Genomic DNA, 14,403 nt, shown 5'->3' on the forward strand with positions numbered 1-14,403 from the left:
AAAATAATTTCATATCCCACAAATGAAGCATACTGAATCCACAAACACATTCTTGTTGCAATTTCAGCGAGACAAGGTCACATTGTAGAGAAAAACGTTACAAATTGGAACAATGTATATTTGTCTGAAACGAGATATTCCTTGGGGTACAGCTATTTTAATGGTTTGCAGTGCATTCATCAAGTACACAGTATGATGCATGAATGCATTATACCAGCATATTTTAAAAGCATTTCAAATACGGGTACATTTTTCAAGTCACTCACTCTTTCTGCCACTTCTGTTCTATGACTGTATTTAATAATTCAAGTTTGTGTCATATGTTGTTCTCATTTCCTGAAACAACAAACAAAGAAACAAAAACAACTATACCTTGACCCCCCCCCTTTCATTCATATGCACTGTATGCACTATGTAGACTGACATTGAGCAATATCATAACATTGAGCTATATGACTGAGCTGTATCACTTTAGGCAGCAACAGCTTTACACATTAAAACCATTAGGGGGAAATTGATTAAAAAATAACATAAAAATAAAATTGTGCATTAAAATGCCAATTTTGTTGCCTTTGACCATATTTCATCCTTTAAAAATGCTAAATCAAAATGGTTGTTTCTTGGGCATAGAGGCTTAAGCAGGCCGGAGCCAAACACAATTTCCACCAGCCAATTTTTTTTCCTAGTGAAAATTTTCCCAGATTTTTTTCTTTTCTTTTTGAAGCCCCGAAACATAAAGGAGAAACAGGCAAAAGAAAAAGGGATTGTTCGCCCGGGGTGCAAATTAAGCTAGGACCGTCTCTGGACTAAACACAAAAATGGGAGCACCGGATACTTATCAAGCGTTACAATATTGCTCCATTTCCCCCATCGATACCTCAAAATGGGCCGATGGGAAGTACACTTTTAAGTAACACACAGTATGTATATAAATCCAGCTCATGTCCAGCCATGTGTTGCGTCAACCTGCGACAAAGGTGTTTCCATATATTCTCCATTCCCCTCAAGCATGGCAAACTGAATCATCAAAGTGTCTTTATGTCTTAATAAGATGAATAATTGGGATTATGTGGTAAGGAGTCCAGCCTTATTGATTAAAGGTGTCTCAATCTTTTCATGCAGTGTCTCTCCCATAATTTGTTTGATTTTTTATCATTATTTTTTTTTTAATGTGGAGAATAAAATGATAATACCTAATTCTTTATGAGGGTCTGCTCACTCAGGTCTGGTCTGAGAAGGAGCTATTAAGAGCAAAGACTCCCGACTAAAACGTTCGCACTGTAATGAAATGCAAGCGAGGTGAAAGTAGGTGGAGCTGTTTAACGAGCCAGCAAAGACATGCAGGAGATTTTAGAGCGTGGTGAAATGGCTCAAGGGTATTCTATATGAGGCAGCATTCTCCTGAGATTTGCTCTGGACTCAAGCTGGGCTGCTGCAAAGACAGTGCGGGATATCAGTGTTAATGAGAATATACTTATTACAGCCACAAGTCTTAGCTCGATGTGCTCTCGTCTGGGTTTGTTCGCTCCATTGAAGGTTATATTGGAGGATGGTGCTGGATGTTTAATGCAAGAACACAATTAAGTCATTATTTATTCATGACTTAATGGAAATGTTTATTAGATGTACTCCACTGTGGACAATCAAGATTAAAAAAAAAAAAAAATTAAAAAAAAAGTTTACATTTTTAAGCTAAATGGAGACTAAAATGTTGCTTGAGAAAATATGGAGAAGGCAAAAACACTGTTTTTTGTTTTGTTTTTTTAGATAAATAAATATATCAATTTATATAGTACAGCAGATCCCTAGAAAGCGAAACAGTCTTTTTATTTTTTTTTTATTTTTTATTTTATTTTTTTTTAACCACTGACCTCTGTCTGTCTTACGACATTCTCCCATTTGAATTTAAACTTTTGTAAAGCCCTCAAGGGATTAGGTTGCCATGGGTGAAGCAAACACAGTCAACAACTAAAGTTAGAGGCTTAAAATGTTGGACCATGCTATCCTAAAACATTGAAACAAAATGTTTAAATATTTGATAGCTTAAACATATGAAGACCAGTCATTTAGATAACTCATGCAATTGTGCTGTGTTGGGTTTTGAGGGCTTTCAAATCAGGGTAAATTAATGGATCCAAGAGTTTGAAGCAAACATGGTGAAGCTGCATTTAGCTGTTATGCTGCACGCAAATGCAATAACTTAATGACAGAAATGAAGTCCGCAGCCCTTAGTGTAAATGTTTCATTATATATATATATATATATATATATATATATATATATATATATATATATATATATATATATATATATATATATATATATATATATATATATATATATTCTCCCCTACCTTTGATTAAGGTGTTTTAGGTGTTCTATGGTATTTTTGAAATTTTAGGAACCTACTTTTATTTTTTTACTTCTTTACAGGTTTTGTTTTAATTTCTATAATGTTGTCAATGTACATTTTTTTTTTTTTTTTTTTGCGTCTGAGTGCGACTGTTGTGTTCTCTAATTTAATTTATGTGATCCTTACTTGTGTGAAGCACATTGAGTCTGTGTGAAATGTGCTATATAAATAAATCTGCCTTGCCAATTGCACTGCGATGTCAAACTATTAATATTGTAGACAGAGTTATCTGTACCATCCCACATGCACACACCACAACTGAAACTTTAAATCAGATCACGGACCATCAATCCATCAATTTCCGGTAACACTTATCCTATTCAACATCATGACAGAAGCAGAAGCCGAACCCAACAGACCATTTGGCGGACCACATCGTGGACTGGTTGCCAGGCAGTTGTGCCAATTGCGAATAGAGCATTCTGTGGGATTCTGCATCAAAGTCAACTATGTCAACCACTACAGTACCAAATGGCCCAGCAGATCAAGGCTTTCATTCCAAATCGTACCACGTTGAGTTGAACTGAACGTTACCGCTTGGTGGATTTTTGGCTTTTGAGTGCGCAAGAAAGGTGGCGCCTTATCATCCCTAACTGACTTGTATAACTCCTCCACACCACCGCTCAGCAGACCCTGCTCTAATTGTTTCTGTCTCCCAGGTAGCATTGCTGTTCTTTGAAGTTCAAACCCCTTCCTCTTCACAAAGGAGTCTGACGGCGGGGGCAGATGGGCCACGACAGGATGCTGTGAACCTGACGTCTCTCTCCCCCTTTCAAGTGCGCCAGTTCAATCAGCGCATGCCGCACAAGCTGTTGAGGAGCATCTTTGAAATCGCGGTCTGTGCACAACAGTCTTGACTGCTAATGACTTATTGTAAAGTTGCAAAGGGCTGCTGATTGCACACCATTATGCACGTGCACATCCACTGATGAGCGTAGACAGGCAACACAATGCCGGCCATCAACATGTGGCCACATTTGGTCTCTCAGAAGCAAGATACAGCTTCCACATTAACACACTGAAGTAACCTGGGTGAAGACATACATGCGAGATGAACAATGACTATGTTATCTGTATCGCATCCCTTCAACATGTGAACATCAAACATCTACTTGATAATATCGTCCATTATCACATCCACGTAAATGTCAATATTTTGTACGCCGCTACAAAGCTTTCACTGCTGATTGCACTGTGGTACAGCACATACAAGCTTCTGTATATGTAAAATTACTGAATTTTAAAATAATAAAAGCCACTCGACACTTTTTGTGAGAAGTGTAAATCATGCTTGCCAATTACGGGTTGCGAAAAATAGGGATGTTATTCATCACCGTGTCGGCCCAAGGTTTCTTTGGGTTGGGGGAAGGGTGGAGTGCGCATTCATGTGCGGTTCTTTTCTCTGCAAAAGCAAATATTTACATTGCTTGCTTCGGCACCTGTTGGAATATTTGCTACTGCATTGGCGATGCGCTTACTTTCTTTAGATCTTTCTTTCTTTAAAATTTTCCATTGGGTATGATTTCCCTAGCCACCTGCTTTTCACATTTTGTCACATTCTCTCTCTTTCACCTTTGAAATCGTCTATTCAATACATGTCACTTTTTAATTCCTCCTGACTCATATCTTCAAATCCCGAATTCCACCTCTGTGCTCTTCTCACCACTTCCCCACCTCTTTCCTTTATCACACATTTTATTCCACTCTCCTCATGTCCAACAAGCGCCCTTTCTTCAGTACGTAAGAATAGTGTCAGGTAGCAAGTCCATGGTCTAGCACCTCACCTTTGGTGATTGGCTGTGTTGCTGTTGCGATGTTTGTCTGTCCTTCCATTAATGTTTCTGTGAGAAACTTATGTGATGGTTTCACTTCTTCTGTTTTTATGGCCTATTTTCTAGTGTTGTTCCGATACCGTTTTTTGGCTCCCGATACCGATACCCAGCTTTGCAGTATCGGCCGATACCGATACCATACCGATACCTAAGGGTTTTTTTCCTCAACATGAAAAAGCTGTCCTGCCATCGGTTCAGAGCATTCAAGGGCCAATAGGATATCTTAGATCGGCATGCAGTGAACATGTCACATACCAGTGAATGGCGTACACCAGCAAGACACAAGATGCTGCATCCAAAATCCTACATTAGCATTGGAATTAATGGTATCGGCATTTTACTTGTGAGTAGTCACCGATACTGATACCACTGGTTTAATACCGGTTTACCAGTATCGGTATCGGAACAACACTACTATTTTCTTTACATTTCATTATTGAAATCTACATTTATTTGAAAAATATGCACTCTTGTCATCAGTATTTTATATTTTTAGTGAATTTTGGGAAATAACCACTTTTAGGAGTTTGTGTGTATGTACTGTAACTTTCTCTCCTCTTTATAACGCTGCTAAATATATTCTACTTTCAAGATTTAGTTTGCAACAAAAAATAAGCCATAATCACAGATTCAAAACCAAATCAAGTTTGGCAGGATAACTATACGAGGAGCCATTTCTATGTGCACCCGAGGTGTAGTAAAGGTGCAAAAAGTGACGACTATTATAAGTAGTGTTGTTCCGATACCGATACTGGCATCGGCAGAGGTGCCGATACTGCATAAAAACAGTGGTATCGGTATCGGTGACTACTCACAAGCAACATGCCGATACCATTAATTCCAAAGGTAATATAGGATTTTGGATGCAGCATGTTGTGTCTTGCTCATGCAGGACATTCACTGATATGTGACATGTTCACTGCATGCCGATCTAAGATATCTTATTGCCCCTTGACTGCTCTGAACCAGTGGCAGGACAGCTTTCATGTTGAGGAAAAAAAAAAAAAAAAGTATCGGTATGGTATCGGTATCGGCCGATACTGCAAAGCTGTGTATCGTATCGGTAAGTCAATTTCCGGATGCCCAAGAAATCAGTATATTTAATGTTAGCATCAAAGTGACCCCGACATCCATAGGTTCCAGCTCACCCACGAACCGAATGAAAGATGTTCCTAAAGGGGCAATATTTGGCATTCTTGTGAGGTACAGTAGTCAAATTGTACCTATACATATATTTTGAAGGATGTACCTAATGGAGTGTCCAGTTCACTTAACAGTTAACTCAAGGACATTAGGCTTCAGTTGAACGCACTGGTTCTCTCTATTAGATAGACTAATTGCACATTTATTCCACTAATATACTCACTAATTTACTGGAGACAACAGCTGCTCGAAGTACCGCAGTCATTCCAGTGACATATGTAGTCTGTGCAGTATTACATTTGTCATTGCAGGAGATACGGACCATGATTGATGCAGTACAGCGAGAATTGTAATGGAGGTGTTGAAGTTAGACGCGCCGAGTTCAGCAATGTAAAACGCTATTAGTCTGACCATGTAGACGGGGCTTGATTAGCCTTATGACTCAAGTGCAATTGTGCATAGCAAAACTTCGCCGCTTACTCATGACTCCACATTAGCATGAACAACTGAGAAAAATAAATGAATCATGTGGCCCGGGCAGTTTCGCAGATGACTGCAAGCATCTGCATTCCCCACTGAGTGTCCACCTGAAACATCCATCGTACACAAATACACATTTTTTTTTCATCGCAAGCACCAAATAAATTGGCATATTAACCATCACTAGCGCCACATGGAAGCCTTTCACTACACAGTGACGAAATTACTGATCCCTATGTTAGTCTTTGGTAGAGAACTCTTCATCTGAGACTGTAAGAAAATTTGTACCTCATCCATGAGGATAATTAGACCTCTGTTTGGTCAAACAAATCTACTCAATGAAAAAAAATCAGATACTTACTCAATGTTCCATAACCAAATTAGTGTTGTAATTACCTGCATGCAGGATGTCTTCATTAATAATTGCTATGCTGTTTGTCGTAACAAAATATCAATACGGCGCACGGCATAATTGAATTGAACACCAATATTAGATGGCTTTGCAGCCACTTAATTTGTAAATACTGCCATGCCTTTGAGAAAATCAATTGAACTGCTCCATCGAAATTTGGAGTTATGTTTCAGCAAGTTGGGCGTTATTCTTCGAAATGACCCTATTGCTTATTGAATTGGTGAATTCTGCTTCACAATGATAGTAAAAGCGCTCATCAAAGGATCAAAATGTGAGGTTGTTATTATTAACATTTGGTCACCACAAGGCGTCGAGAGTATTGCATCAGTGCAAAGCTGGTTTTCATATTCAATTTAAGGAAAACTGCGATCCAAACAGAGCAAAGCTTATTTACATGTCAAATATTAATTAGGAATCTACTTAATTCACCTGACAGATGTTTTGAATCAACTGGAATACCTTGAAAAAGTGTATCCTTGCATTTCCAACCCAAATTATCTTGTAAACCTGACAAAAGGGGCATTAAAGATAACAGCAACAACAACAATGATAATAATAATAATAATAATGATAATAATAATAATAATAATAATAATAATAATAATAATAATAATAATAATAATAATAATAATAATAATAATGGTATGGCATGGGGTCTTTTAAGGTAGGAGGGGACTAAAGATTGCAGATTTTTTTTCAGAGATTTAACATCTAGTTGTGTCTATTTTATTTATTTATTTATTTATTTATTTATTTATTTATTTAATTTATTTATTTTTTATTTGTTTTACTATTATTATTATTTTTAATAACATGGGAGTGTAACATGTTACATATATATTCTGGCAAGGAGACCACCAATGTAAATGAAGCTTTTTGCTATAAATGGGTGCATTAACATTTTTATTTTTATTTTTGAAAGGCAAATAAACATAGACAGCTGGGGCCCTATTTTGGTTAACTGGAGCCCGAGCATAAAAACTTCATTTTGGTGCCGGGGCAAGTCTAGTTGAGCATGTTTGTGAATTTGGTAGATGCACTATGGCAGACGCACTTCAAAATTTGGTGACAAAAAGTAGACTACATTTTCCACTCGCAAAAACCAGTGCTATCTAGTGATGTAAATATGATTTTGGTGTATTTGATTGAGGCATTGGCAGACAGATTCGGCCGGCGCTCCTTGGAAGTGTGGTTAATGTCACCTTTTATTAAAAACTGCTCATACCTTGTAATTTCTTCCATCTTGTCTAAGGCATTAGTATCAGCTAAGACAGAACAATGTTGTTGTTTTTTTGTTTTGTTTTTTGTTTTTTTTAAGATGTGTGGGCTTTTTATTTCCACTTTATCTAGTTTGTGTTTAGGTGATCAAGGAAAAAAAGGTCAGCAGTGAATCTTAGTGAATGTGAATTGTGGCGCATAGCTTTAGACATCCGCTAGCCCTTTTGTCTGTTTTCTATTGCGCCACAAGAACAATGCAGGCAAACAGAAGTGATTGCGCCCTGTGTCAACATGATGCGACTGCAGTCCAAGCCAATGTTTCTGGCAACTGATGGACCGTGCTGCCATTGGGAAATCAATTCTTTAGTTGTCAACATGGCCGAGGAATTTGGCCGCTGTGGAGTTTGGTCCTGTGCATTTGTGTCTATTTCAACATATTACGTGGACATGTTTATTTGGAATATGGAAGTGTGCACAAGTCCATCATTAATACCCGTGTGAGGTAAAAAAAAACGGAGCAGTGACATGATGGGAAGGACTATATAAAACATAATTGACACCTTTTTAGACCCAAAGCTTTCATCAACTGTAATGTCTCTTGCATTGTGAAGGTTTTTTTTTTTATTATTGACCTGACAGATGGTTAGTTTTACAATTCCGTCTGGGAGAGATGATAGAAACGGACTGGAAAGGCCAAACAGTTAAAAAACAACAACTAACTGTCATTTGGCAAACTTGGTTTATGGTTATCTTAAAATAAAATAAAATAAAATCATTGAGATTCTCAAACCTAAATTCATGTTGTTGAGTTTGTTGCTGACTGCATAATTGACAAGGGGGCAGTGACACATTGGATCCAGCAAATGGCACAATTTTGTTATCATTCCAATATGTTGTTTGTAATAAAGTAGTGATTTAATTGTACAAAAGCGTGAGCGGAACTGCCACTGTGGAGTGAATATTTCTGACGGAAATGTTCGAACGTACTTGCAGGCTATATCCTAAAAACATGAAAATCCATTTGTGCTTGCACATCCCTGTGACAATATGGGAAAAACAGAAATCATACAAGGCATATATATATATATATATATATATATATATATATATATATATATATATATATATATATATATATATATATAGTTCGTCTCTGTGTGCCCTGCGATTGGCTGGCAACCAATCCAGGGTGTACCCTGCCTACTGCCCAGAGCCAGCTGAGATAGGCGCCAGCACCCCCCGCGACCCTTGTGAGGAATAAGCGGTCAAGAAAATGGATGGATGGACAAGAAAATGGATGGATGGATGGATATATATATATATATATGTATATATATATATATATATATATAGGAAAAAATGCTTTTAGTTTTAACATACTTTGTATTTCCCAGTACATTCAAACATACCTGCACGTATGCTCAATCGAGGGTGTGAGTGACTTGAACCTTCTACTTCCTGTCCCCAATTTACAACACTTACACAGCTCCCTTCACACTTTAGGGTTTCTTTACAAATTAAGAAAAACCAAACAAAACCAAACAAAAAAAAACAATGAATTGTGTCAAGTTCTTTAAGTCTTTTCTGTTCTATTTTCACAGTAGTGTTCAGTGGTGTCCGCAGCGGGTCTTCTTAAGGGAGCATTGGCAGCACATTTGCAAGACTTTTCAAATTCTTTGCCAGTGATCCATTTCAGCCCACAGCTTAAAGTCTGCAGCTCATTCAAAAGTCTTGCGACTTTCTCACACTGAGGGATTCAACTATGTCATGGCAGGTGCATCGCTTAAGAACCAAAGAAGTACATAGTCAAGACTTTTTCTTCTATGGAGAGTAAGTTGCAAGCAGCATTCTACGCAGTGACATGTGTGTTTTGAATATCAATTAATTTGAAATACACTCTACTATATTGTTTGCCGTTATGATGCTAGGATTGTAATGACTAATCATGAGAATTTTGAACTGTGGCCAGTCACACAGCTTGACACTAAAAACTGCAGATGGGCTGAGGATTCCTGCCGCGTGGGCCTTCTTAAACTGTATTTTTTATTAAATGAGGGTAATGTGCATAATTGCGACAATCTGCGATGGGTCGTTACAAAATAAAATGCGTTCTATTCATAACACCCTCAAAACGAGTCACATTTGTGACATATTTTTATGTCTCAAGTATGTCTTGTTTCCATTGATTACACATCAGCATGAGAGGAACTTGTAGTTGTCGTTGTTTGTCAGCACTCTTGGCACCCGTCCGTCATCATCAATTTTCATTATTTTCAAGCCAAACTAAACTGCAATCATCAGTCCGCCATTTTGTTTGAACCACGCTTCCATCATCACTCTTTTAGGGACGACAGGCCAATGGTCCCTGGAGAAGTGGGTATAATCAAATTATTATTATTTTTTTAGTAGTCCAGGAAAATGCCCTGTTTTAGAAACGGTGACATGTAATAAAACTCTGTCACACGTACTTGCTCACAACAACAAAATTATGATGACATAAGAGCACACAAGCAGTCTGAATTAATGTAAAATATATCTATCATAAGGCACACAGTATAAATAATATTTTAAAACAATAGTGAATAATGAACAAAAAGTGAAAAACAGTCACTATTAGACCTCAATATTGATTTAGGCCGAGTATTAAAATATTTGTCCCCACTCTTGTTTTTTTAACTTTAAAATCATCTGCTAGCTTAGCTGCTATAAAACTAAACGAGATCCTGTCAACCCGGGCATCGACCCACACTGTGAGCAAGTCTCCCGGGCCACTCACTATTTGATGGATTATTTTCTTCAGCAAGATCCGCCCTACTCTGCCTCTGATTGGATCCAAAGGCTAAAGTTAGCCGTTCTAATCACATCAGCGAAGGCAGGGGGCAGCTCGTTAGAGGCCGAGGATGGTGGGTCATCGCTTCACCATTCTTGGGTAATCTGACTCACATTACTGAACAGTGCGCATTTGGGGGGGATTGCATTGAACCTGTTAAACTAATAAAATGAAATCAACATGAATCAGGGAAGAGTTGACATTAACCATTTCACGGAACAGCTGCTTAGTTTTTCATAAACAGCGTGTTCCTTGAAACATACAACCATATTTCAGCATTTTTATCATCAAATCGGCAATAGTAGGGGACCCCAAGGCATGCCTAAAAAGGACAACTGATCATAATAGCATCCTAGCAGTGGTACTGTTGCACAACTACGCTTGAAATATATTTGGCCTGGCTCTGGATTATGCCAGCTCCTGCACTCTCCGTATCATTGGCATGTTTTGATCTGGCTCATGTGCATCTGAATTTTTCACTTCGACTCAAAGAACATTCTTAAGAAAGGCTGTCAAGTGTTAAGGCTTTCTTGTCAGTGGCAATGCAAAAGTGATGTGCACTGTATTTGACCCAAATATTTTATTTATTTTTAATTCAATGGGAAAATACACAACCACGCATGCACACGCGGAGCTTCTACATACACCCGGCGTCTATGCCAGCAATTATTTGGAGCAACCCCACAGGAAGAGCCATCTGTAGCGGATTTCAATTTCCTCACAGACTGGGGGTGGGGGAGGGGGGATGTGTGCCTTAAAATCTTTAATTGGGATGGATTGGGTCATCCAATTAACCCCAACACACTTGGGTGTCCTTTCAGCATTGGAAGCCCTTTGCTTGAGGGTATTGTCACAAATGCTTAAGTCACCACAGAACTAGTACACCTGTCCTCACTGTCTTTATAAAGCTTAATTGGGTTGAGATCTTTCTCAATCAAACGAGAGCTTATTTCTTTTAGTTTCCCTGCTGCCTCCCACTCTGCATGCACGTGTCTGTCTGACATATAGGATGATGACAGAGGGGCCATTGTGTTGTGAGACACTCAGCTGCCAGGAAAGCTGCTTACTGATCAAGGATGTTGATTCAAATTTGTCACATTCAGTTGGCAATTTAATTTACTGCGTGTTACTTGATATCAAAGACCGACTGCACTGTCGGTGGCATAAGATATTATATCCCGTTGCTTTAGCTTGCGCACAATGAGGCTGCTCAAGTGTGGCAGCAACATGTGTTACGAGGCTGTGCGAGTCATAGTCAGGCTCTTTCTACGCGAATTGCATATTGATGAGGGAAAATAATGTCTTATAAAAAAGTGGAACCTATTCTTGCAGATTTGGTAACACGTAGTAATAAAATGCCCCGGCAGTACTGTTCCTAATCATGTGTCTAGTGCAATATAACCAAACATACAGTGGAACCTCTCTGAGCGCTGAAGCCCAAAATTTTGCAATTAATTTGGAATTAATAGTTTGCCATTTGGTTATCATTTCTCTTGAATAGTATTTTTACTTCAAAATTTTCTGTACAGCTAATTAGATTAGATTACCTGACCTTTATTTGTCCCACAATGGAGAAATACCTGCGCCACGAAAACGTCTCATGTTTGGGTGCACAGAGTGCTACCAATGAACTAAAATACCTTATTAGAAGATTCAGGAAGTGAGGTGTGCAAAAAGATGTAAAAAAAAAAAAAAAAAAAAAAAAGGCCGTTTTTCGTCACCATATGCTTTCGTGTCTAAGAATCATGGGAAATGCAGTCCTTCTAACCCAATGCTGTTGTCACCCGTAACACCCAGCCGAGCTTTTCTGGCGGCATATTTTCAATGTTACAATTCGCACCCGACATGTGATAAACAGCACCGGTTGGATTGTTTAGCACTGTTGAACTGTAAACCACGATATTATTTTAGCTAATGCTAACACAAACACTGTTGACTAGCGATTAAATTTGTCATATCACCTGCCCCTAGTGACAATTTATTGTTTATATAATTTTCAGCAAAATTGTAGTGCCCCAGTTTTACATTTTCAAAATCTGGTCACCCTACCTGAACAAGCAGCAGGCTTTGCTCCCAGAAGGCCCTCAGCTCACGGGGAATGTTGAGTAACAGGACGCTCCAGGATCTGTTGTAGAGTTAGCATGGAGTGGCGACTGTAAAGAAAAGCATGCGTCCATGTCCAGAAAGCAGAAGAAACACAAATATAAAAGGTGGAAAAAGATGAGAAATGCTAAAATAGTGAGCCAGAGCTACTCTTACACAGATCACAGAGGAATACATCGAGGTTTTTATGATGGCCATAGTTTAACCCAGGAACACAATATTCAATTGACATTATTTCATATTGGAAAAATTGCTTTGAAATCCAAAAAAATGAGGTCCAACTGTGTCCATGAATTGACTGAATTTCACCTTAGCTCATTGTCTGAGCTTGCTGTCGGAATCGTAGATGAGTACAAACTCCCTCATTTAATTCTTCATGGACGTAAAGCTGACTCATGCTTCCGGTCAATTTAATTTAGAGCAATGTCTGGAGAATGGAAGAGAAAGCCAACGTCATGCCGTGAAAACGGTCTTAATTATTTCATACATTTCAGTTATGCACCGTATGGGAGAAATTACCAGTGCTGTGTTTTGGAATAAACACTGAAAGAAAACAAATGTCTGAGGGGTATGACTGCTTTGGGTCTTATAAGGCCAATTTGTCTCGGCTGTTAGACCCTAAAACTTATTAATACAAGAACAATATATGCAAGAATTACAACAAGGCATTTCATTAATAAAAATAAACCAAACAGTTCCTTTTAAAGAAACAAACTACCATTTTCCAAACAAGGGACAGACAGGCTTTAATTATATCATCATTTATTTGGGTTCAGATATGAGATGGAAATTGATTGTATTACATATGCGGTGAACTTGAATGGTGGCTCTGAGAGAACAAGTGTTCCTTTAATCCTTGACAATGGCAATCCATCATTGGGATTTCCGGTTTATACTCATCATGAATCATTTTGACCACATCAGAGTGGTTTGAGTAACTGTAGCAATTACCACACCATTAATCCCACTATAATTAGAGTCAATGGCTTGACTGTGACACAAAACCTCGACTTCCAAAAGAAATTAATAATCGTACTGTCATTTTATAGAAAAAAAAAAAAAAACAAATGCTGAACTATTGAACTTCAATAGGCATGGTCTAATGTGTAATAGGCAATGCTAATGTATAATAAGCTGGTCACCGACAATGTTCAAATAGTCAGAACATTACTGATTAATTTAAAATGATATTCTTCTTCTTCTTCAAAAAAATAAATAAATAAATAAAAAATAAATAAATAAATATATATATATATATATATATATATATATATATATAGTATGAGGGGTCCCACTGCACACACATTGAAATCAGTGGTTTGAATGGCTGTCCCCATTGAATATTTTTAGAATCGATGATTCTATCAATTATTCATCAGATAAATCAAATAATTATATTATATATTATATTTTGCAGTTAAAGGTGTATTATAAAACCATTTCCCCAATTACTGTTTATTTGGTATTGTTGATAGTGATGGGAAAATAAAGCTTCACGTCGTAAGTACATATATGATTTGCTATTTTTTTATTCCTCCAGTTGTTTTTTTGTTTTGTTTTTTTTACTCCTCAAAACAAATCTACCGTACTTAAAAATCACATTTAAAATCACTCCCAAATGCTCATGCATTAAATTAATTACCAAAGACTAAAACGAAGGACATTTTTGCTATAATTATAGTTTTTGTTTTTTAAGCATAAAATGTAGTTTCAGTTAGTTTTTGTTTTTTTAAAAAAAAACATTTTTGTTTGTATTTTATTTCATTAACAAAATTGTTTTTAATTTTACTTGTATTTTATTTTATTTTTGTGTTAGTTTTAGTTAGCTAAAATAACCTTGGCATGTACTAAAGACATGGAAACATCGGCCAGTTTGCCTTCTTGTTTGACCAAGCAGAACTCTTGGCTTCAAAAATGCTTTCATTTGATACTGGCAATTCTAGAAAGGTCACAAGCATCTGGAAAATGAGCC

The 14,403-nt window shown here is 37.4% G+C and overlaps 1 long non-coding RNA gene across 1 annotated transcript in view; it reads right to left on the bottom strand.

Moving 5' to 3' along the window:
* LOC144026417 (uncharacterized) overlaps positions 1–14,403 on the bottom strand; it is a 53,169-nt gene that overhangs the window by 23,238 nt on the left and 15,528 nt on the right. The window contains exon 4 of the long non-coding RNA XR_013285135.1: positions 12,378–12,481. This is a non-coding gene — a long non-coding RNA (uncharacterized LOC144026417). The remainder of the gene's footprint in view (positions 1–12,377; positions 12,482–14,403) is intronic.

The sequence above is a fragment of the Festucalex cinctus genome, chromosome 9, assembly GCF_051991245.1.
Source record: "Festucalex cinctus isolate MCC-2025b chromosome 9, RoL_Fcin_1.0, whole genome shotgun sequence".
Classification (NCBI taxonomy): Eukaryota; Metazoa; Chordata; class Actinopteri; order Syngnathiformes; family Syngnathidae; genus Festucalex; species Festucalex cinctus.